The sequence below is a fragment of the Ursus maritimus genome, unplaced genomic scaffold (assembly GCF_017311325.1).
Source record: "Ursus maritimus isolate PB19 unplaced genomic scaffold, ASM1731132v1 scaffold_1, whole genome shotgun sequence".
In the NCBI taxonomy this organism is placed as follows: domain Eukaryota; kingdom Metazoa; phylum Chordata; class Mammalia; order Carnivora; family Ursidae; genus Ursus; species Ursus maritimus.
In genome coordinates this window covers 86,679,072-86,705,561 of record NW_024423343.1, presented here as the reverse complement: position 1 = coordinate 86,705,561, position 26,490 = coordinate 86,679,072, and positions in this window count along the sequence as shown.

Genomic DNA, 26,490 nt, shown 5'->3' with positions numbered 1-26,490 from the left:
ACTGTTTCACAAACACACATTCTACATGTGGGAATAAAATGAAGCCCAAACCTCCCTCTTTCCCAGAACAAACACAAATTCCTATTCTACTGTACACATTAGCAAGTGAAAAACAAATGCTTCAAGATAATACCATATGAGGTCTTCACATACTTCTTTGTGCAAATTTAAATTGGTAAGTTGGTTTTGGAAGCGGACACTGAGGAAAGTTTCAAGAGGGCAGTAATTTTGAAGAACTACTTTAATGTAATGCACATTTATTTGAACAAAATGACAGAATAATGTGTACGTGTTTAGAAGGAGTAAGTTTTAATGAGCTCAAATAAGTCTCTAGTCAATATTTTCTTTTTTTTTTTCCCCTATGTTTTAACAAATATGGACAAATTACTTTTGTGGTTTTTAAATTAAAATCATTTCTACATACTATGGTCACTATTTAAATAATGTAGCTTTGGCTTAGCTATGGCTATGGCTTCCCCATTTAGGGTTTGTTTTTTGTTTTTTGGGTTTTTTTGAAATGTACTTAGACTTTGTGAGCCTCAGGTTCCTCATTGTTGTAGGGATTGAGTATGAAAATAAATATTAAATTATCTTGTAAGCTCTTGAATGCTAGAAAGAAAAAATAAACAATGATGCAGAGGACAGCAAATAAAATCATCATTTTCCAACCAGTGGACTTCAGAGTTATTCCAGGGAATTCACAGCATTGAGGGTCATAATAAAGTCTGATTCCATTCTATTTTCCTGTAAATTAATAAAATAAATACTTTAAAGTTTTCACTTTTAAACATAATTCAGAACACGCGAGTGCTTATTCAGTAAGCATGCATAGCATTACTGGCAAGCATGTGAGCACGCTCATAATTCAACTGCTCAATCAGCTGGACCACCACTAAGTAGTTTTAACTATTGAGAAGTTTTCATTTATGTCATGTATTGTTCTTTATTCTAAAAGCGGACCGATGATTAAAAATAAAGTGTAAAGTAACATTGATATTGTATAGAACATATGTATCATATATCATGAACCCTATGTATCATGAACCATGCAAAAATGGCAAATACTTTTTAATGTTGAAGAGAATTAATAACATTTTGAAAAAGGTTGGTAAATGCTTATTAATCAGACAAATTAAATAGTGGAGCTATTCTTCTCAATATAAGGAAGAAGAGCTCACATCTTGTCCAGAGTATGCCTCTTCCTACTTCAGTGGCTTTTGTTTGAGGTATTATGAAAATAGATTGAAAACTAACGTAACAAATACTTTTTTTAATGATTCCAAACATAAAAGACATTTTTCGTTAGAGTGACAACTGAGTAGCTACAATTTTTCACTTGGATGTTTTGATGTTGCCTCCTAAGCCAATATTAGACATTCTTCAATGAAAATTCCTTTTAAAATTATTTTTAGCCAATCATTAAATAAACTGAATCTCTCACATTCATAGTCTTTATAGTATCAGACGGTGGCATCAGAATGATGCTTAACTAACAACTGAGTTTAATGAGGAAAACTAGCTTATAAGAGGAAATACATCTGAATCTCCTTAAGAGGAAACCAACTTATATTTGATATCTATTAAATATAAAGATGCTTTCTTCAAATACATTTAAGATGCTTTCTGACTTAATTTAAGACAGATATTTGGGACTGTTTCCTAATACTTGTTTACTAAGGAAAGTAATAGCAGCTCTTATGTGAATAGTAAAGAATATAATAACATTTCAAATGGAACCAAAGTCAAAAGGAAGAATAAAATAGTAGTTAAGAATAAATAAAATTTCTAATCATGCTTTATGTAGTTATTCCTCATTTTAGTAGTGTCTGTCCGTAGACAGAGACATCATGTATAATTGCTAAGTTCTATTTCCTCATTTCCAAATGGTGAATGTAATAGAACATATTTTATTGAGTCATGAAAATTAAAAAGAGAATCCATGCAAATAGTTGGCAAATTACCTGGAACATAGGAAAGTCTCAATAAGTGTTTTGGCTCTTATTATTAAGATCAGTGGAGGGGGGTATGGTATGGTAAATAAGACATGCTTAAAATAAAATCAGTAAATTGTTATCTCCTATGCTTCCAAAAATTTGCCTTAAGCACAAAGGATGAGTTTTTATTATATCAAAAACTATTTACTAGGATTATGATCTATACACCTGCTATACGAAAATGAGATATCCAGAATTATATAGAGAAAGCAAAATAGCATAATTAAGGAAATATTTCACATTTGTTTTAAAACAAATTCATTTCCAGTACTATAATAATATCCTTTTACAAATAACATCAGAACAAATAATAAATTTATGAAACTAATTGGCTTCATACTAGCTGAGCTAATGAGTGTCGTTTGGGTCAGATCCTCAAATTACAAATAAATGTTATCATTTATCAACTGAACACTTTCCTCAGTAAATCTTTGCACTGCTTTTGTTACTTCTCAGGCATATCGTTTGCGATTCCCTTCTGATTTAGTAATACACGTCTACCTGTGTCTGACCTCTCACGCAGAGGAAACGTTTACCTTCACACAGCAGCTAATTCAAGTATTGCATAGTGGAAAATATGATTTGCGCATTTTAATTGCATTACCACAGTCATTTTTCATCGCCCCCAACAGATCTACCCCAGAAGAAGTGTTTGCTTCTGTGGAGAAACTCCCAGTGCGCCTTTACAAAGAACCATTCATCTGTGTTCTGCTGGCAAAGACCACCCTCAGCGTGGACAGCAAGTTTTCTTTTCTATTTGATTCATGGGATGTTTATGTGAATAACTGTCTTGAAATCCACCTTGATTTATAAACAATCTTCTCTGCTCTATTGAGCCATTAAATCCAGAGTATTAGCACACTTGGAATATACATAGAGATAATAATGGCATCCAAAAGACAAGTCCAGCAAAAATTATTTCCATGATAGCATTTTTAGAGGGATGAAGTAATATTAGCTACAGAGGTAAGCAATGTAAGGTTTCTCAAATGAAGATAAGAATGATGGCATCTCTTTGGTCTCAAGGAGGAGCATTGTTCTGAGATATGCACTTTGCACTACATGCAAGAAAATAGGACCTATGGCTCACTTAGTTTCATTTTATTTTCACCACCTAAAGTCTCTTTTGTCCAGATTGTCTCACTCATTTGTTCTATCTTATTTAAATTTGTATTTCATGTTATTGTTAACCTTCATTCCTTCTGAAACAAATCAAGGAATACATGAATAAATGAATAATGATAAATAATGAACTAAGAAACAGTACTGAATGTATGAAAAGTAGAATGAATGAAAATACACTGTATTAGTTAAAGGATTTCCCGGGAGATGGGGTAAAGGGAGAGGATTTGGGTTTTAATTAAAAAAAAAAAAAAAGATGCAAAATAGGGCAGTAGCAAATTCCTAAAACATTTTTTCAAGGGCCTGCCATGCATTTTACTTTTTTATTTATTTTTTTCCTTTTATCACCCTTGGCCTCTTTCCTACATCTCACTTCTCTCTCTATTCTAGGACTTTCATGCTAATTGACACAAAATACTCAGTTACTGTGATTTAATTTGTTAAAAAATCATTGTGTTAATATGATAAAATTAGGTATTCATATCCCTGATATTTAAAGGATGGGAAAAAAACTGGTAGGGTATGCAAGTGGTAAAATAAAAGAGAAGAAAGAAAGAAAGAAAGAAAGAAAGAAAGAAAGAAAGAAAGAAAGAAAGAAAAAGAAAGAGGAAGGAAGAAAAAAGAGAGAGAGAAGTGAGCAGTAAAGCTGGGATGGATGGAGGGTTGGGAGGAAAACCAATTACTCACTGAAGGTGCCAAGAGAAGAACTGATGACATGAATTCATCACTTCTCACCATAAAGGTGAATAATGGCACAGACACTTAGACTCAGGGATGAGAAGAAAAAGATGCATGCAAGGTTCTTCTATTTATACCTGATTGAGATATGAAAAGAAAATGAGGGACGGGATTACTAAAGAAAAATTCCAGACAGTTAAGCAATTTTAGGAATGATTCATTTTGAGATATGGCCATCAATTATTTATAAGGGTTAATAAATAGATTTATAAGCAAGAGGTACATGGAATCTAGAAATACATAAATGCCCTACAAATTATTTACAACCCCGACAAGTCATAACACATGAACTACCGCTGAAAACACCATTTACTTGACTTTTAAAATTTGCACCATAAACTATAAATGGACCGGTTATGGAGCATCAGCCATTTGTAATGTGCTGTGCAATATTTAACATCAACTAAATGTGTTTTCACTAGCTGCTGACCAGTTGGACTAATTTAATAAGAATTCTTAGTGCCCAACGATTTATTTGTAGGTAAAATGATCATAAGTATTTAATGGTCTTAATATCAGAGAAGTAATTCTCAAATAGAATATCATAACTTAGATTGAGTGCTTGCAGTTTATCAATCATATAAAATTTAAAAATAAAAATAAAAACAATTGCCAGAAAAAATTAAGCCACCTGTTACTCCTATCATCATATGTTTCCAGCTTTTCATATTTACTTTTTCCCTTTTATTTTCACATTCAGGTTATCTCTTAATATTCCTTTCATCTGTGCATCGCTCTCATTCTTTGTTCCTCTTTTGCTCTAATTCTCTAGTCATTACACAGCAAGCTCTTGGTTTTCAAAGGGAGATGTACTCTATTACGCGTGGCAGTAAACAGGTGGAAATATTCTTTAGTTATTCCACTTGCTGAATGAATAGCTGCAATCACCAGAGTCTGCCATCACGTCAGAGATTCTGTCACAATTCTCAGTCCAGTTGGTGTCTTATCGTGTCCTTGTTCATCAAGAACTCATCTCTCCCAAATGTAATGTCTACAAATGCATTTAAGTTTATGATAATAACCTTAGAGTGACATACGAATTTGTTATTTTGTGTATTAAAAGAGGTCATAAATAATCTGTCTTTAAAATGCCATGACATCACAATCTCTTCCTATTTTGTTTCATTTGTCAACATAGGCTAACTTACATCGAAAACAAAATATGGAAGTTGCTGAGCTAAGTACAAGTTTGTTTCTCATTCACTCTACATGCCAAATGTAGGATTTCCGAGGGCTCTGCTCATCGGATTCACGCAGGCATCCCAGCTGAAGGAGCCCCCTACCTAACACAGGACTCTGAGACATTTGGTAAGAAGAGAAACTGAAACCAGTTTCAGTTTAGGTCCATCAGTTCCTGTTTGTATTTGTATTGTATCTTAAAACAGTTTTAAGAATTTTCCCCAATCCTTGTCATTTGGCAATTTTTAATATATAAAATATTACTGTAGTTGAAAAGTTAAATATGTATAAAAGATGTGCTCAGAAAAGCCCCACACATTGTAGTTACCATTTTTATTTAGTTTCTATTTTATTCTTCTTACATTTATCCTTTTTCAAAAAATAAACCCTGCCTCTCTTTCAGAAAATGTAACATCGTTTATTCTGATTTTTTTTCCTCTAAACAATATATCCAGGAAATTACACCATGTCAACTTACAGAGCCCTTCCTCATTCTGTTTCTAGAGTTGCATATTCTCTACTATGAGAATGCACGTCTTCTCCAACTGATCTCCTCTGCATGGTTATGTAGGCTGTTTCCAATATTTCACTGCTATAATGATGCTTCAGTGAATATCTTGTGCATATTTGTGTTCATGTTGTCAGAAGTATACCTGTAGGATAAACTTTTGCCAAAGAGGATACTGTCAAGCTTTTAACTTCTCAATTTCATAAGTGAGAAAGGTTTTTTATTATCATTCCCTTCATTATGAATGTATTTGACATTGTCCCACATTTTTGAAGAACACTTGCTTAATTTTCTGTGAACTCTCTACTCATATCTTTTGTCCATTTTTCAAAAGCATTTGTATTCCCTCAAGTATTAGACATTTTATGTATTAGGGATATATATTTATATATAAATATATAAATAAATATATGTGTATATGTATATTTAGGAATATCCTATTTAATATTATATATAATATTACATTATATAGAATATATACTTAATATATATTAAATATAAATATATTTAGGGATATCCCTTATCTCTGATTCATAATCCCATATTTTCTTCTAGTGTGTTGTTTCTGTACTTTGCATATGATGTGAGTTTTTTAGACGAAACAAAATTTTGCTTCATTTTTATGTCAAATCTCTCTTATTGCTTCTTCACTTTGAGTAATAGAAAATTTCCTCTCCATATCAAAGTTACAAAAGGAGTCACCCAAGTTTTCTTCTAGTGTGTTTGTATGGTTCAATTATTTTTACATTTCCATCTCTAGTCTATTCGACTATTTTTAGTAGAGTACAGTTTTAAGGTGTTTCGCCCTCAATAACGCTATCCACTGAATAAAACTTCTGTTTTTCTTCTCTAATCTCTCTGTAATTCTTCTAATTTCCCTCTCTAACAATTCCCTCATCTAAAGCTACCATCAGAATCATCAAAGAAGTTGAATAATCTGTTTTATAAATATGATTTTCCCTTATATCAATTCCTACTTTCTTTTCCTATTAATCTTTGCTTTGGGAACACAGAACTTCAATATCTCAGTGGCATAAACAACAAAGATTTACTTCTAGTCACGTTAAGTAATGGCACTGGGTTATTGTGTTTCAGGTTGGCTCGGCTGCAGGTAGACTGGGTTTCTGTTCTTCATCCCTTCTCATTCCAGGGCTCGGACAGAAAAAGAGGCCTCTCTCTAGGTATGCCTTTATTTCATGCAGAAAGCAGAAATAAGAGAGCACTAGCTAAACCATGCAATCACATTAAACTTCCACCCAAATGCCAAAACACACCACTCAGACAAAACATGACACTCTTCCAAACCCAAAGTCAATGAAACAGGGAGGTCATGTAACAATAGGCAGAAAAGGAGCATCCTGTAAAAGGGAAGGTGAAAATAGTTGGGAAAAATAATCCTACATATCACTTCTGTTTAAATTAATAATAAAAGTGAGATTTTTATTAAATATATTAGTTTAACAATGTCTTAATTACAAATAAAAGGTGACCTTAGAAAATTTGGAGAATATAAAAAAAATGGTAAATAAAGAAGAAAGCATTATGTATAAACTCAACATTTAAGTATAAAGACTATTAATGTTCTATGTATCTCCACGAGTTAATACCACAATATACTGTTCAAAATATTATCAATTTTTCCAACGCTATTATTACTGGACAAAATAAAATTTTCCTTTAACAAAGATGGCTATACTTATGTGTGGTATATTAAAATATATATATACTTCAGGTGTGCAAAAATATCTTGCAATTTATTGATTTTTTCTCTACCTTGAGCCTTTTAAAGTACTATTTCTGTTCTTTTAAATCTGTCTATGAGAAGGGACTTTTAAATGACAGTTCATTTATTTTCAACATGAGTCATCCAATTAAAGGACCTTTACCAAGGTTGTTAGACTTTCAAATTTACATAATTTGACAGTTGGCTCATTTGATAGCCTTTACTTTAAGAATGTCATCTTTGCTAGTTGTCTATTTTATTGTTTTAAAAATATGCTTATGCTGCTGAAGACTGCAGAAAGAATGACTCAAAAATCTTAGTCTGAATATGAGCCAATAAGACAAATACATGCTTAATTCATAGACTTATATGCCCAAAATCCCTGATAAAGAATAGTCACTGGATGTATCTTGACAGGATGCTTTAATGAATCATGTCTCTCCCCCACCCATGCTCAAATTGATCAAGGAAAAATTCAGTTTCATACAAGTCACAGGCATGTTCTAGAGAATTTCTGACCTTTTCAACAAATATGATTTGAGAGCCCTCTATGTGACAGACACTGTGCTATATATCAGGGCTAAACTGATGAATAAGATAGTACCTCTGCTCTTGGCAGCAAGGAATTTTCAGCTGCCTCCGGGCAAGAGCCATGAAGGGACAGATATTAGCAACATATCTTCAGATGCAACATTCAGACAGGTTAGGCTAACCCAGAGGTTCTCATTCTTGAATGCATATTAGAATAGCCTGTGCAATTTTTAATAATATCAATATTTTGGCCTCACCCAATTCTAATTTAATTAGTCTGGGATAAGGATTGTATATAGATGGTTTAAAAGCTCCCCAGGTAATTCTAATATGTAACCCTGGTTCAGAATCATTAGTCTAATTTCTCCAGTACCTCGCTATTATGAATGTAGTTCTTGGACTAGCATCATTTCTATGGCATAAGAGGTTACTAGAAAGGCAGAATCTTAGGGCTCATCACAAACTTAATTTATCAGAAATAATATTTAGCAAGATCTTTCAGGTAACTTAGGTCCATATTAAAATTTAATAAGTGTTGTGTTCGGCATGTAAGGTATTATGACAAAATAATGCCTTGGGGATGGTTGAGAGAAAGGAGTGGTATAATACCAAAATTGAATTTTCTTGGTGAAAGCATCAAGTATCCACAGTCTATACTACAGACGAAAGTCAGTAAGGATCATCAGTTAGATCTTGTCTACAGACTTGACACACTTTATAAATGTATTAATGTTGAAGCTGGCCAAAGGGGATTATTTTGAACATTTACTCAAAGAGATTTAAGATATACCACATGAGGGTATGAAGGATATAAACTGCATGAGGACAAATTCAAAAATTTCTTACTAATGCATAAAGATATGGGCATTTAAGTGTATATTTAAAAGATAACCCAAGTCATGCCTGAAAAACTGGCAGAACCCTGAGGAGCAGAGAGAGTAGTAAAGCTCTGATCAAAGATGTCAGATTTGGGGGCGCCTGGGTGGTGCAGTCGTTAGGTGTCTGCCTTCGGCTCAGGGCGTGATCCCGGCATTCTGGGATCAAGCCCCACATCAGGCTCCTCTGCTAGGAGCCTGCTTCTTCCTCTCCCACTCCCCCTGCTTCTGTTCCCTCTCTCGTTGGCTGTCTCTCTCTGTCAAATAAATAAATAAATAAATAAAATCTTTTTTATTTAAAAGATGTCAGATTTGATTTCTTCCTAGAGGAGTTCTGTTTGGCAAGACCTATCAGAATATAGTGGATTTGGCTTAAAATTAGCTTTGGTAAGAGAAATGTCTTGGTTATTTCTAATGTCTGAGTCTGTGTTTGTTGATTGCTTCTAATGCAATAACAAGTAAAGAGATTGAATCACTACTCAAAAACAAAAGAACAAAGAACACCCAGGACAAGACAGGTTCATAGATGAATTCAACCAAACATTTAAAGAATTCTTCTCAAACCCTTCCAAAAAATAGATGAGGAGGGAACACTTACAAACTTATTTAATGAGGCCAGAATTATACTATACCCTACCAGACAAGGACTCTATAAGAAAAGAAAAACACGGGCCAGTATTTCTGATGAACATAGATGCAAAAATCTCAATAGAATATTAGCAAACCGAATTCAAGAACACATTAAAAGGATCAAATGTGATGACCAAGTGTAATTTATTTCAAAGATGTAATGATGGTTCAAACTCTGCAAATCAATCAATGTGATACACCACACTAAAATGAAGGATAAAAATTATATGATCATGTCAATAGTTGCCTAAGTATTTGACAAAATTCAACATCCACTCATGATAAAATTCTTAACACTTCACAAGGAAGGTTTATATACCTCAACATAATGAAATACAAATATAACAAGCCCACAGCTAACATTATATTCAATAGTGAAAAGGTGAAATCTCCTCTAAGTTCAGTATCAAGATAAGGATGCATTCTCCTGCTACTTTTATTCAGCATAGTATTTTAAGTCCTAGTCAGAGCAATTAGGCAAGAAAAATAAATAAATGAAATGCATCCAAGTCAGAAAGGAAGAAGTAAATTGTCTCTGTTTGTAGGTTACATTTTATTACATATAGAAAATTCTAAATTCTCCACCAAAAAAACGTTTAGAACTAATAAGTAAACTTGGTAAATTTGCAGGATTCAGGATTCAAAATCGATATATGAAAGCCAGTTACATTTTTATACATTAACAACAAACTATCACAAAGAGAAATTAAGAAAAGAATCCCATTTACAATAGCATTAAAAGGAATAAAATACTTAGGAACAAATTTAACCAAGGAGGTGAAAGATCTATACACCAAAAACTATAAGATATTGAGGAAAGAAACTGAAGAAGAAACAAATAAATGGAAAGATATTTTGTGCTCATGGATTGGAAGAATTAATATTGTTAAAATGTTTATAATACCCAAAGCAATCAAGTGATTCAATGCAATCCCTATCAAAGTCCCCAACGCATTTTTCTCAGGAATAGAACAATCCTAAAATTTGTATGGAAGCATGAATAGCCAAAGCAGTCCTGAGAAGGAAGAACAAAGCTTGAGACATTACTTCCCTGATTTCAAACTATAGTACAAAACTATAGCAATCAAAACAGGATAGTATTGTCACGAAAACTGATGCACAGATCAACAGAACAGAAGGGAGAGCCCAGAAAAAAAAAAAAAAAAATCTATTCCTATGTGGTCAACTAACTTTCAAAAAATGAGCCAGGGAAATAAATGGGGAAAGAATAGTTTCTTCAAGAAATGTATTGAGGGGTGCCTGGGTGGCACAGTGGTTAAAGCGTCTGCCTTCGGCTCAGGGCGTGATCCCGGCATTATGGGATCGAGCCCCACATCAGGCTCCTCCGCTATGAGACTGCTTCTTCCTCTCCCACTCCCCCTGCTTGTGTTCCCTCTCTCACTGGCTGTCTCTCTCTGTGTCAAATAAATAAATAAAATCTTAAAAAAAAAAAAAAAGAAATGTATTGAGAAAACTGACAGCCACATGCAAAAAAGTGAAACTGGAACCCTGTCTTACACTATACATAAAATCAACTAAAAAATGATTGAAGACTAGTATCTAAGACCTGAAGCCATAAAACTCCCAGAAGAAAATACTGCGTAAGCTTCCAGACAACAGTCTTAGAATTGTTTTTTTCATTTGACAACAAAAGCAAAAGCTACAAAAGCAAATTAAACAAATGGGACTTTATTAAACTAAAAAGCTTCTGTACAGCAAAGGAAACTATCAAAAATATGAAAAAGGCAACCTAACAAATTGGAGATGATATTTGCAAGCACATATCTATATACAAAGAACTCATACAATTCAATAGCAAATACATACATATATACACACATACATACCCCAATTAAAAAACGGGCAAAGGACCTGAATGGACGCTTTTCCAAAGAAGACATACAGATGGCCAGCAGGTACATGAAAAGTGGCTCAACATTACTAATCATAAGGAAATACAACTAAAATCATAGTGGGATATCACTTTATACCTGATAAAATGTGTATTATCAAATAGACAAGAAATAACACATTTGATGAGGACAGGAAGAAAAGCGTACCCTCATGTTCTATTGGTGGTTATGTGAACTGGGGCAGCCTATATGAAAAACAGTACGGAGAGGCCTCCAGAAATCAAAAACAGAACTCTCATATGATCCAGTAATTCCACTTCTGGGTATATATCCAAATTAAACAAAACCATTATCTTGAAGAGATATCTGAAGAAAATGTGATCTACATATTCACAAGAAAGAGAAAGAAGGAAATCCTGCCATTTCTGACAACTTGGATGAACCTGGAGGGTATCATGACAAGTGAAATAAGCTAAAGAGACAAAGACTAATAGTACAGTTAAATGTGGAATTAAAAAAAAAAAATGTTGGACTCACAGAAAAAGAGTAGAAACCACGAAGTGGTTGCCAGGGGCTTGAAATGGAGATAACTGGAAGATGTTGATAAATGGTACAAACTTTCAATTATAAGATGAGTATGTTTTGAGGATCTAATGTTTAACATGGTGACTATAGTTGATAACACTGTATTGCATAATTAAAATTTGGTAAGAGAGTAAAACTTGAATGCTCTCACACACATACACAAAATAAATATGTGAGGTGATGGATATGTTAATTAATTCTATAGGGGGAATCCGTTCACAATGTATATGTATACTGAATCATCAAATTGTACACTTTAAATATCTTATAATTTTACTTGCCAATTATAACTCAATAAACCTGAAAAAGATAAAAATAAATATATTGTGTTAATGAATCTCTTAAAATTCCTATGATGTTTTTCCATTTGCTCCTCTTTAAAGAACAAAGGTCAATTTTACTCTACTAATCGAATATCATGGATAATTTTCCTAGGTTTCCTACCTATTCACTCATTATAATCCTACTGTTAGATATAAGTGGTAGATATAGTTGATATGCAAAATATGCACTCAGAGTCTGCATCTATTTCTTTAGTGTAACACTGCCAGAAAAAGGAATGAAGTATTTTCCTATTCTGTTACTAGACTGCTGACAACTCCTTCCTCCCCACCAGATTATTCGAAAGTTGTACACGAAATACATGAGTGAATGAAAATTTTTGGTCCACTGAGTGACATCTATTTTCTTTGCAACTTCATATTATCAACTTTATGTAAGAATTTAATGCCCAACTGTCAGTTGCTTTGATTGTGTACCATTACTTAACTATAATTTCACTACTGCAGCTACTTGCTACCATTACTACTGCAACTAATCTTACGATTTATTCACAGTTAATACATTACGGATACCAGCAAAAAAGATCACATTGGACCAACTCTAAACGATTACCTAAAACGCAATGCCCTTCATGATCTGGCTACTGCCCAAATACATAGCCTCATGCTTTTCTGCTCCTCCCTTTTCACTTTGAATTTCAACAATACTCAACTATTTGCCAGGTTCGTCCATGTATGGGTACATGCACTGTATATGACACACTTCTATTCATCCTTGATCTGCTCTGAAATACTTCCCTAAGCTTGACGTTGCCCCTGCCTTTATTTCCTCTTATTTTTTCTCAGTACTTTATTGTTGTTGTTGTTGTTGTTTTTTAAAGATTTTATTTATTTATTTGTCAAAGAGAGAGAGCACAAGCAGGGGGAGCGGCAAGCAGAGAGAGAAGCAGGCTCCCCGCTGAGTAAGAAGCCCAACACGGTACTCGTTCCCAGGACCCTGGGATCATGACCTGAGCCGAAGGCAGACTGCTTAACCTCCTGAGCCACCCAGGCATCCATTTTTCCTCAGTGCTTTGTACAAAATATGTCTGTAACAGTAAATGTCCGTTAATTCACAAAATACAAATACAGCGAGTGTTCATAATGTAAGAGGGGTTTTCATTAACAGTCNNNNCCTACCACCCTGCCTGCTTTGGAAAAAAGTGCTCTCAACTCTGTTTCTAAACCTGAACTCTACATTCCTTGTTTCCACTCTGACCTGAGGCCTTATATTGATGTCCTCTCCTCTCCTGAGACTTTTCAGTCTTTCAGTTTCATGTATTCCTAGATTGAATTTTGAATTCCATCTTTCCAATTTCGTTTTGTTTGTTGCTTTTGTTGTTGTTTGTTTTGTTTTGTTTTTGGCCAGAAATGCACCCATCAGCACATGGTGCAGCGTCCTGAATCTCAGTGTAGGAAAAGCACTAGAGGTTTTAATATAAATGGCAGAGTCCTATAAGCACTTTTTTTACATTAATCTTTTTGCTTAATTCATCTTGAAGGGAGGAATTATGTTTATGCCTGGCATAGAAAAAATATATATGTTTAATTATATATATATGAAATTAGGATATATAATAATTATATAATATATAAGATAATAATTTTATATATACTAATTATATATATATATCCTATATATATACTAAATATATATATTTAAAATCCTAAATATATATATTTAAAATCATATATATATAGGATAATCATATATACATATATGATTATATATATATATATATATATATATATATATATATGAACAACCAAATTAAATTAATTTGTTATTGCTACCTTGGTCACTACAGGGCGATTTTTGACACTGGTATTCCAGTCAATTTTTTCTCAAGTAGTTATGGTCTAAGAGAGTGCTTTATAAATTGTACTCTGTGGAGTCCTCAGAGGGTGATATGGGTATGCTGGAGGCAGGGGATGAAAAGACTAGGAGGGCCAAGCAGGCAGGGCTCCAAGCAGCTCACATGCATTTCAAGCAGAGAAAATCCCCTAGTGTGCATTTTATGCATTGGACTTCTTCCAAATATTTCAGCTGAATAAATGTTTCCAAGACTACAAAATTTTTAAAAACTCCAAAACCACTGATGCAAAACTAAACTAAAAAGTGGAAAAGGGTAACCTCCCATAGCACTTAAACCTGCTTACCTTATCTCGATTGTACTTTAATAAATTTCCATGAATTCAAAACTTTTCTAAGTATGATACTGAATTTGCCAAGAAGACAAACAAAGCATTACATGCTTGACAAAGTTGCTTCTACATCTTTAATGATGACAGACTTCCCAAGAATATCTGATGGACCAAATCTGCATAAGCAAAAGGATTTATTTACCCCAGCATTTCTTCACATAGGAAATTCAATGATCTAATAATTCCATACCATTTTAACTCCTTGGCATCTAGAACTTGAAATGCTTCCTGCCTGGAAGACAATTGCCAACAATGAACACCTTGGAAAGTACTAACGCAAAAGGATTAGTAAGCTAGTGCAGATAAAATGAATTATGCTTAGCACTTACGGGCTTTCTATGGGCAGTAGTGGGATAAATGAGGTATTATTAGTACTGTACATTTTGTGCCGGAGGCAATATCTAGCTCTGTAGTGCTTTATGCTACTTGATACACCAGCCTCCACAGTATGTTCTTCCAAGCTGCTGCTGACAGAGCAAAGTAACACACAGAGACAAAATCCTTTAAGTTCCTGTGTTCCTTGAAATAAAGGAAGATAAAAAAAAAATCAATGCATTATGTTAATTTGAGAATCTAATAAAAATGTACTGTGGATTTTTTTTTTTAACCTATCTCCTATGGCTATTAATCCACACCAAAAAATCAAAAGGAATGGTTAATCTGTTAAAAAAGGACTTAAAAATTTCAAAGATACTTTTGAATTTTGTTTTATTCTTTTCTTTTTTCAGCACTGATAATCCCCATATTTTCAAAGGAAAGGGGCCTTTTGGGGTTTAAGTGATTTCTCTCATGGTGTCAATATCTGTAACAGAGACATCCAGGGACAGTTTGCAGTTTTATGACCCTTTAAGGAAAAGTGGTAAAATGTCATCCCTACTTTTTCTAAATAGATGGCATATTGACAGCAATGAACATTATTTGCCAACATTAGCACAGAAAGAATGCCCCATTTCAAATCTCAGTACCAAGAATATAAGGACAAGGAGCTATACAATGAGGACATTGTATGTTTATGAAAGTTATGCTTTGATCCAATGAGACCTAAATTGATATGTCATACACTTTGCCTTCATTAACGTGTGTTATCACTCAACTTCCTGCCAGAAAGTTCCACATCATCTTCCACTTTTTAAATTAGGCACAGTAGACTAGATAAGAACATTACATTAGTTTGAGAAATATATTTGCCAGTAAATGGTTTTTATGCAAGAACATATGCACCCCAAATATCTGAAAATTAGCCTATTGTAAACACTACAAATCATTTAAAAATTACCTCTATACTCACAGAGTGCAGAGTTTGCTAAAGCATCATTTTAAAAGTTGTGGCAGCAGATAATAAAATATTACAGAATCAAGCTTTCACTTTCCCTTATTAACTCTCAATGTGTGATGTAAGTCTACATGCTGAATAAAGAAAATCATCCCATTTGGTCCACCGCAACAATTAATGGATTCATTCATTTACACATCCATTTATATAGCTACCCACTTATTTGTCCCAGTGAGTGCCTACTACGGGGTACATAACTGTGCTAGGTGCTAAGGTCCCAACATATAATCCACATTCTGCTCTTAAGGGGATGATAGTATTATAGGAATGACACATGGAAAATAACATGGAAATAGAAAAGTCAGAAGATCCATGACAGACATGAACTTTGGGTGCTATGGCAGCAGCAGCCAGAAGTTAATTTGGTGAGTTCTTTAGTTATTCCAGTCAACAAATGTTTCCAGGGGAATTTGAGAAGACTTGTGTTCCTTTCCTAACCCCTTGCTTGGATTTAGAATCTTCCTTATATTTGATAACTCCTCAGCCATAAACTTTCTGTAACAGGACTCTATTGTCGCTACCCAACTGCCCTGAGAAGTTGTCTTCTTGGGGAAATCTTCTGCTCAGCTTCATTCATATTTGAGAGGATTTTTAAGTTTCTTTCCTGAAAGTCAAACATTCCTTTTCCTAGTTTCACAGAGCTTTCTTTAGCTTATCAATATGTAGCCAGAATTTCAGTTTCCACCATCAGAGTCCACTCCTGATATTGTAGTCCTTATCTAAACCGACACTTGCTGCGATATAACTTGATGGCATCTTCACACTCCCGATTCACTTGTGTCTGCTCATTAAAATTAAAAAGTGCACCAGTCACACACAAAATTAGAGCCCTCTTCCCAATCAATGGCAGGTCAGTATCAAAAGTTCAACTGAGTTTCAAGAATGCTATGATTTCAACTCATATTTTAAGAGATTTTAAAAATAATAACCATCCCTAAAATTTACCATAACATAGATGCCATGACAACATTGTTTTCAGACACAGAACTTGTGAGAAAAATTTTGTAAGTTTATAATCACTTCACTTTGAAAGCATTCAAATGTTAAAAAAATAAACAAATGTTGTTTCTTACAGGCTACCTTGTCCTACTGTGAATTTGGCTGCCTCAATCCCAGGAAATATGAGCTCTCCCTTGGATAGCATTAGTCATCACTTTCTCATTATTAAGCATCCTAAAACACTGTGCAATACTGATTTTCTTTCTCCATATCTCATTTCAGAATATCTCTCCTTGTCACTATGCATTAATGCATAGCAAATTCCAAAATATGTTTTTGACCTACTCCTGTGGCTATCTCTTGCATATGGCAATTCAAAATCTCACATCAGGCCCAAACTACCATATCCCGCAATACAATAAGTTATTCAAGGAGGCAGGAGAGCAAGTAGCATGAGTTATATTTATTCTACATTGAAAAGAGAATGAAATAAAAAAAAAAGAAAGAAAAAAATATTTACATGTATGCGGTCAGATAATACTTTTCTCCATTTGTCCTTTATGGAGAGTTACTTTTTCCCAGTGAAAGCTGGTATTCCATTCTCTATTAACATCCACAATATCTAAAGATGTTTTTGAGTTTAGTAACATCTAGATTAACAGCTATCCAACCAATCATCAATTGTCCCTTGAATCCATCCATTCATTTTAAAAACATTTATTAAGAAGCCAGTATGAGTTTATCACCATATAGGAACTGAAGATACAGTGATGGCTGTGATAGATGTGATCTTTGGCTTCATGGAGCTTGCGATTTACCGAAAAAGACATTTTACACAATGTTTACTCACATAGGTAATTGGTATCAATAGTGAGAAATGATAGTAAGTAAAATTAGAAGATGGGTTGCAACATAAATGGACCCTAAAAAATTTTGGAGTCGATTATAACTTCTCTGAGGAAGCAAAGGTCTACAAGATGAATTAGTCACTGAATGCAGTGGGAATAAAACTGTAGGCCATCAAACATAAGGAAGAACAGTCTGAAGACTATCAGGGCATAAGAAAATCTAGCTCCTTCAACTAGCTATTAAAGAGCCAATATTCCTAAGAGAAGGGAGCAAGAATGAGACAGTATAAGATCAGGCAGTGTCTCTATGCTTAGTACGAGAGTCCATTAGCACAGAGCATGAATATACATACATTGGGAGATCCTTCAGAGCTTTCAACAGATGTGTGGAATATCTCACTTTACAAAGACCATTTTAATAGTTACGTGAATGGATTAAAGGTGGGTCAAGAATCAATGTGGATGACCGCAAAACCCAGCAATTACACTCCCAAGTAACTACCAAAAGAAAATGGAAATATATGTTCACATAAACATTTGAACATGAAGCTAATATTATTCATAGCACCCAAAAAGTAGAAATGACACAAATGTCCATCAGTTGATAAATAGAGGAACAAAATGTGGTATGTAAACACAATGGAATACTAATAAAAAGGAATGAAATAGTAAGGAATGAAATACTGATGCACGCTACAACATAGATGAACCTCAAAAGCATTATGCTAAGTGAAAGAAGCAAGAAACAAAAGACCAAATATTATATAATTAAGTGTATATGAGATACCTAGAAAGGGCAAATATATAGATAGCGGCAGATTTGTGGTTTTCTGAAGGTGGAGGGGGGGAAAGGGGGAATGGGGGTTTGCTGTTTATGAACACAAATGATCCTACTGGGATGATGAAAATCTCCTTAACTGGATTATGATGATGGTTGCACAACTCAGGAATTTACTAAAAACTTTGAATTGTATAGTTCAAAACAGGTGAATTTTATGATATGTAAGTTATACCTCAAAATAGTTGTTAAAAACAAAGGTGATATGTTGTATTTGAAAGTTATTTAAAAAATACAGTAGTCTCGATGTTATGATTGACTTGGCTATAAACATTGTGGGAAAGACTGTGTATATTTCTGACAAGAACAATAGTGTGGATTATGGATCAGATTGTGAGTGGGGGGATAATTCTGTCAGTTATAAGCACATCCTGATTATTCCACCTTTACAAGTCGTTATTCTTCCACTAAAACATTGGAAACGCCTGCTCTTAGAAATAAGGCTAAAAAGAATCCTAACACCACATCTAGCACCATTTTCCAGCCACACTACTCTTCTAAAGCTTTTTATACACAAATCCATGCTAAATGTGTAGACTATGGAGATTTCTCTGGTAATCCTGGGTATGGTAGATGCCATGCGGACTTTCAGTTCTATGGCACCCAAACAACTCCACAAAAATTAACAAATGTGTAATGCAGATCTGAGACAGTAGCACACCCCTTGGCTCTGAAGAGACATAGACTATATACATAAGCCTCTGAGCACTCAAAAAAAAAAAAAAAAGACAAAGGAAAAGAACACATGCACACGTATTACAGGGATCTTATTGCAATCAAAAATGTATTCTAAGAAACACATGCCATGTATCTTTCTTCTACTTTCATTCATATATTTTGGTTTGGGCCCAAGACAACCTGCATATTTGGATCATCAGTCTTATTGCTAAATAACATACAAAAATGCACAGACAAATATAGACTGTTTTGCATCTTTTTTACTATGTGGCAAGTTTTTTCATGTTATTCAATCTTTACTACATCTTAATATACAACTCTTTTTTTCCTTTTAGAATTAAACATAATGCAGATACAAAAGGAAAAAAAATCCCTAAATATGAGAGACAGCAAATCGTTATTTCTTAATTGCGGTAAGAGGCATCTATTCTGAACATTGGAAACTCTGTATTTTCTTATACGGATAATCAGAAGTAAATTTTCTATGGAATCATTGTGTTTCCATTTATAGAAACATTTAAAAAACCCATATTTTATTGCATCTTTCCCTTTAAATAATAATAATACAATAATAATAATAATACTTACTGAGTACTTAATATGTGCCAGGAAAATTTATAAATGATATTACACATACAAACACACACACATACACACACACAAAATCTCCAGTATAACTGTATAAAGTTGGCACTATTATTTTTCTTAGTTTATATTTAAGGAAACTGAGGCATAGAGTAGTCAAATAACTGCTCGGGTCACATGCCTAATAAATGGCAAAGCAAAGATACAACCTACGACTTTCTGCCTCCAAGGTAGAATTAATTACTATGAAATATGCCATGCTTCTCCTATGACTTTATAATTTCTTCCTATACTTTTAAAAGTTACTTCTTTACCCAACCAACCACTCTGATGTACGTTTTAGGGTTTTAGAAATCCCAGTTCTTAAAACGTTACAAAGATGTAAAGACTTGAATTCTCTGTCTTTATTTTCTTATCTGTTGCATCACCTGAACTCCAGAATTATTATGTAAAGCAGAAAAATACACTTGCTTTGGAACAAGAGATGTGTGGACTAAGAAAAGGAGACAATCAGAAATACTTTGTCCAGTTATTTTTCACAGGAGTTATTTGACCCATGATAAAACCTCATTCACTTGTACAATCAATTTTGATTTTTAGAATTTATGTCCTGATTAAGGGAGTTATGAAACTACATGATATATACTGTAAACTACAATATACTTAATGTTGATGAAGAATAACACTTAGAGCAAAGAATATTAAGAGATGAGGCAGGAGGAAGAAACTGCCTTACATAATTTTTTTTAAATGTCTATTTTATTCTGAAGATATTTAGTACACAATTAAATGTTTTAAGTATGGAAGTGATAAGGTGATATTTGCATTTTTAGAAAGATTGCTTTGATTGTAGAATAGCATATTAATTTGAAACAGACAGGACATGGAGCTATGTCAGAGACTGTTGCCACAGTCAAGGTGAGTGATGATTAAAGTCTGTATTAGAAGAGAATAGTAATGATGATGGAGAGGTAATTCTATAAGTAATATTTCAGAAGTAGAATCTGAAATATTTGGCATTTCACTGTATGCAGGGAAGAGTGAAAAATCAAGTATTATTCCAAGTAATAAGACTGAATGACTCATTGAATAGAAGGCCCTCCAAGAGAGAAAGAGAATACACAAGAGGCGAGGGTTGGGGGATAATTAATTCTTTTTAGTGTCTATACATGATTCTCTATAATAAAACAGAATTTGAAATGGAGGAAAGTTGAGTTGATTCTGGAAAGGGTTATAAAAGGAGGCTATCGATTTTCTATTGCTATATAGAGATAACAGTATGTTTTCAACTCCTCCCCTCAAAGGCTCTCCTAGTCAGGATCTTGACATGATAAATTAATTTGAACAACATTCTTAGAATTGTAGAGTTCCAATCATTTCACACCACTTGTATCAAATAACAAACCAGAAAGGAATATGATACCTCAATTGGGCTTTATTTCACCTAAGAAAAGTTTTAAAAGAATTTATAAACATCAGTGTGTAAGCTAGTTTTAAAATTTCAATAAGTTCTTTCCTTTCAAGTTTATTTAGCAAACAATAATTTGAGCCACTATTCTGCATTTGAACACCTGCCTGGCTCCACAGAAATCATCAGTGGAATTGCCTTGGTCTTATACAAATGCAAGCACAGACTTACGAATCAACGTCCCTTCATTCTTCCTCTTGATTCCTATAGTTTATGTGCTGCTACCCTTTTAGACTGATTAGAGATTTAAACTTTCCATATCTCTTTAAAAAGTTTAAAAAGTTGATCAGTACAGATTCATATTCTGCCACATATCCTAGACCAAGAAAACATAAGGATCGTGTCCATAACAATAACACATACAGTATTTTGTGCATTTAGTTATTTAAAAGGACTCTTCTCATAAAATGATTATTTTTCCTTTAGATATAGAAATATTACACGAGGTTTGTATAATTTATTAACATTTATTTTAAATGTCACAACAGTGTGATGCCATGTGAGCTGTTATAACCACTTCACAGATGAGAAACCTGAAGCTCAGAGTGGTCACAGAGCTGAGGTCTTTCCATGGTATGAATTCATCTGAAAGTGCTATAAAATATTCTTACCTTTCTAAAATATACTTTTATAGCATAATTAATTCTTTTATGGTTTCTTTTTTCCCCTGTACATCACTTCTGACTATCTTTGTGTGCTTCAAGGAACAGAAATGTGGAGGCTCTTCAAAATTCCAGTCAGGGGCATGACTTCGGCATTGCCGACTTTCTCACAGAAACTGTGTTAAGATTATTAACACTTACTTAAAGTTTCAAGTAACACCTGCATCACTTTTACATTTTATTGGTACTGCTTTTTGTCTACTTTGGTCTTTTACAGTCTTTTTATTTCTTCTAAAAGAGTACAAAAAATGTTCTTCAAGTTTATATTTTTCTACAAAGAATTGAGAAGTCTTATTGCTAGTATTAATTTCACCAAATAATGTATTGCTTTTCTCAGAAAAAAAATGTGACATTTTGGGATTTAAACTAAGCCTTTTCAAGACTACAAATATTCATCCCTTTCTTTTGACCAAAGAACAAATATGGAAAGAGGTAAAATCCGCATTCTTGATTCTGAAATGAGAACAGCTATACGATTCTCAAAGCTGGTATTTCTGTCTCCACAATTACGCTGCTCACTTTCTAAAACATAAATGTGGCTGTGAGCTTCTCAGAACAGCAGGGTTGAGTAACAAATAGCAGATGATAAAACATATGTGTTCTTCTGGACTGAACCTCAAAGAATAATAATCCCATCAATGGAGTGTAATAGAAGGTCGGTTGTAGAAAGTCACTTTTGATTCATTTAACTCCAGTTCCTAATTCCATAGATGATAATATTAAAGCCCAGAGAAATGGAATTAGTTACTCAAGACTTTATTTGTCACAATCCATGAAATATACAGCAAGGAAACGTTACTGCTACCTGTTGTGTCTGACATCAATGTGCTTTTCATGCTGGAGTTTGGCCAAAGAATGGAAAGGAAGAATGAGATATTTTTAAGTTGTTCTTTAGAACAAAATCAATATACAATCAACAAACATTTATTGAGTGTGGACTATGTCTAATTCTGTCAGTTCTATCAAGAAGTTGCCAACTATAGTAGCTCATGAAATAGATTACTTGCAGTATCATTCTTAACTCAGATTATGGTTAGAGTTAGCTTGGTTCCCCTCATACTCTCTCTCCAACTGTGATAAAAGATGCTATTGAAACATCATCTCCAAAGATCATATTCTGTCGAAACCATGGATTTTATTTCAATTTCCAAAGGGGTTTTGTGTGGGTGTTTCAACATTCATTAATTGCACTTGAGCCACGTTTTAAAAATATTTTACCTTACCTGAATGTCTTTCATATAAGGTTCCCCAAGGATACTACAAATGAGCAACAGTCACTTTCAAGTTTCAAAACAGTTCTGCTAGACTGACTAATGGGGTTTAAAGGTCCCCAAATCAAGATGATATAAAATTCACTGGACTTCTGAGCAGGCAATCACAGTAAGGTTTTAAAAGAAGATTATAATCATCATTGGAGTTGGCTATAATAAAGGAAAGATGGAAGTAAGTCTTAAGGGAATGAGTTACAAAAAAACAGACTTGCACCTGTGCGTGGAGTTTTAGCATTTCAGAAGTGGGAGGAAAATTAGCTGTCACTTACTGCAAATTACTTCCCACTACATGTGAAGAAATTGAGGCCAAGAGAGGGCAAGGGACACATTCCACATCATACAGTTAGGTAGAAGAGAAGCAAGCATTACAGTCCGTTTATTCTGATTTTAGTAATTATGCCTATATAAACATCAAATGTGCTTCTTTGTGAGGTAATCTTATTATAAAATATATCATTGGTTCATTTATGACTTAATTGAGTTTAATCTGCTTTCCTGAAACATTGGTAGTCATCACAAAGTTAACCCAAGTACACTGCACATGAGAACTTGTTCATATATGCAAGATATCCTTAATATCTATTCATTCTCCCGTAACTGTTCCCTCCCTTTTGCTCTTAATGAACCTTACACATTTCACTTCACCATTGTGATCTGACTTTAGAACACAGAGAAACTACAACCTCTTTCCCTTCCTCCCTTAAAACTGTTTTTTGTTTTGTTTTGTTTTGGTTTTGGTTTTGTTTTTTTGGTTTAAACAGGGTAAAAAATCTTTCATTTTAATTCACATTGAGTTTACAGTCAAATGAAACCCCCAGTAGAAGTACAGAATCTGTGGATTGGAATGGGGCATTAATCAACATCTCATTTAGCTACGCTTTTATGTTTGAATCTCCCCTACAATACACCCCTTGAACTAGCTGTCCCCTCCCTATATTTGAACATTTCCAGTGACAGGATGCAATTCTTCTAAAGAGAATTTGTTTGATGTTCAAATAGCTCTAGCTGTTAGCTCCTCCTTATTTTGTGCTGAAATCCATGTCCCTGTAGTATACAAAAATCAGTCCTAGTTTTCATTCTTGGGGCCATATAGCCTCATGGCAATATTTCAAATATTTACAAGCAGCTATCTCGTTCTCTCTGAATCTTTCCTACCCCAAATGAAATATTCCTTATTTCCCTCAACTGCTCTTACATAATAAGGTTTAGAGTCTCCCTTAACTCTCTTGATTATCTAATTTCTGTCCTCTGAAACAAACTCAATTTGTTTATATCTCATTTCAACTATTGTATAAAGAATGAAAAGTGTTTCTACAGATGTATCTGGCTACTGCCAAATATTCTATTTAATATAAGGATAGCAACAGAATCTAAGATCATAATTTTCTTTGTGATGACCATTGCCTTCTAATGATTCATACGAAACATGCTAATGGCTAAATCTCTTATATCTTTTTTCAGATGTGCTAATCTGCTAATCTGCATCTCCCCCATCCTGAACCTCTGCCATTAGAACTTCAGAACCAAGTAGAAACATCTACCAATTCTCCTTAAATTTTCCTTTCTTAAATTTGATCCTTGAGGTTTGCTTGTCATGTTTTCAGGGAGAGAGATCCTGATTTGGTCCTCAATATATTTATTATCCCTTCCACTTCATTTTTTCAGACAGTAATATAAATGTATCTTTGACTTATTTATTTAATAAGTCATTGCCTTTAAAAAAAAGACAAAGGACAAAATGGGGCTAAGTGTAAGTTCTGAAGTATATACCTAGAGACTTCTCTTTAGTCTGTAGTTCCATTCATCAATTATATGGACTTCTCTTTTAAAAAAAAAAGATTTTATTTATTTATTTGAGAGAGAGAGAGAGAGCATGAGCAGGGGAAGGGGCAACAGGAGAGGGAGAAGCAGATTCCCTGCTGAGCAGGGAGCCCAATGTGGAGCTCAATCTCAGGACCCCCAAGATCATGACCTGAGCCAAAGGCAGACGCTTAACTGACCGAGCCACCCATGGACCTTTCTTCAAATAAAATATAGTGTGGAAGCACAACAATTAAAGCAGAGCTAATCATGTTGAAGATCTGTGGATATAAATGTACACATACACACACCCTCTCTAATTTCTTGTCTTCTCTGGGTCAGTGACATTCTCCCAAGTACCTCCAAGGGATCCTCAGGGAACTTGAAAACATCGTTTGAATCACAACAATAATTACATTTTTGAAATTATTCTCCTATTAGCAATGATTCTAATCTGTGTTCTCTTGAATAGATTATCATGAGATACTAACAAACATCTAATAAGAATGAAGTTACATTGTATATTCTTACTCAGATTAGTCTTAAATAAATTTCAATAAAATTCCCAATGGAATTTTATTTTCAAATGGATAAGATCATTTTAAAGTTCATGTGAAAAAAATAAATTCACCAATTTTTTAAAAAGATTTTATTAATTTATTTGTCAGAGAGAGAAAGAGCACAAGCAGGTGTGTGACAGGCAGTGGGAGAAGTAAGGAGCCTGAAGCTGGACTTGATCCCAGGACCCAGGCATCCCTAAATTCATAAACTTATAGAAAAAATTTGAAAACAAATAATCATAAAGATATAAAATTACAACAGTAAGAGTAACCCATGATCCAAATTCACATAACTACTTTTGTGTACATTTTTACATAGCTGGGGAAAATACTGGATTATTTACTAAATGATATGATTGGAAATCCATTTTGAAAAAATACTTTAGGGATGCCTGGGTGGCTCAGTCGTTAAGCATCTGCCTTCTGCTCAGGGCGTGATCCTGGCATTCCGGGATGGAGCCCCACATCAGGCTCCTCTGCTGGGAGCCTGATTCTTCCTCTCCCACTCCCCCTTGCTTGTGTTCCCTCTCTCGCTGGCTGTCTCTCTCTGTCAAATAAATAAATAAAATCTTTAAATAAAATACTTTAGCTATTTCACCAAAATAAATTCCAAATAGAATAAAGGTTTTTAGGGGAGGAGTTAAGATGGTGTAGGAATAGGGTGACCCTAGGTTTCTTTCATCCCTCGAATACAATTATATAGTTATCAAATCATTCTGAACACCTGAGAAAACAATCGGAGACCTTAGAAAACAAATGCAGTCTGCAAGCAGAAAAGTGAACACCATTTGGAAGGTAGGAGGTACAGAGATGAATCTGGTGTGATATAGCTTGGGATACTACAGAGGGGAGGGAGCCTGATAAAGGAGGCTACTGCAAAGTATAATAAGCCATGGAGCACAAAATCAGAACTTTTAGAAGTCTGCTACAGTGGGGGAGGTGGCTGGCTTAAAGGTACTCATGTAGTGAAGCAAGGCAGAATCCCATGTGTGACGGTATGGTCTCAGGATCCCCAGGGTTGCAAGATCGGGGGTACCTGAGTGCGGCAAAGTTCCCAGGCATAGGAGCAGGGGAGCTGGCTGAGAACTAGGAGTCTAGATGCCAGTTTTCTGCTCTGTGTTGCCATAAACTGTGAACCACTGCAGGATTGTGCAATTGTTTTCCTGGGAGGGATCCAGCAAAAGGCAGAAGCACGGCGAGACTCCCCTCTCTCTCCCGGGAGGAACAGCGCAGGTCTGTGCCACA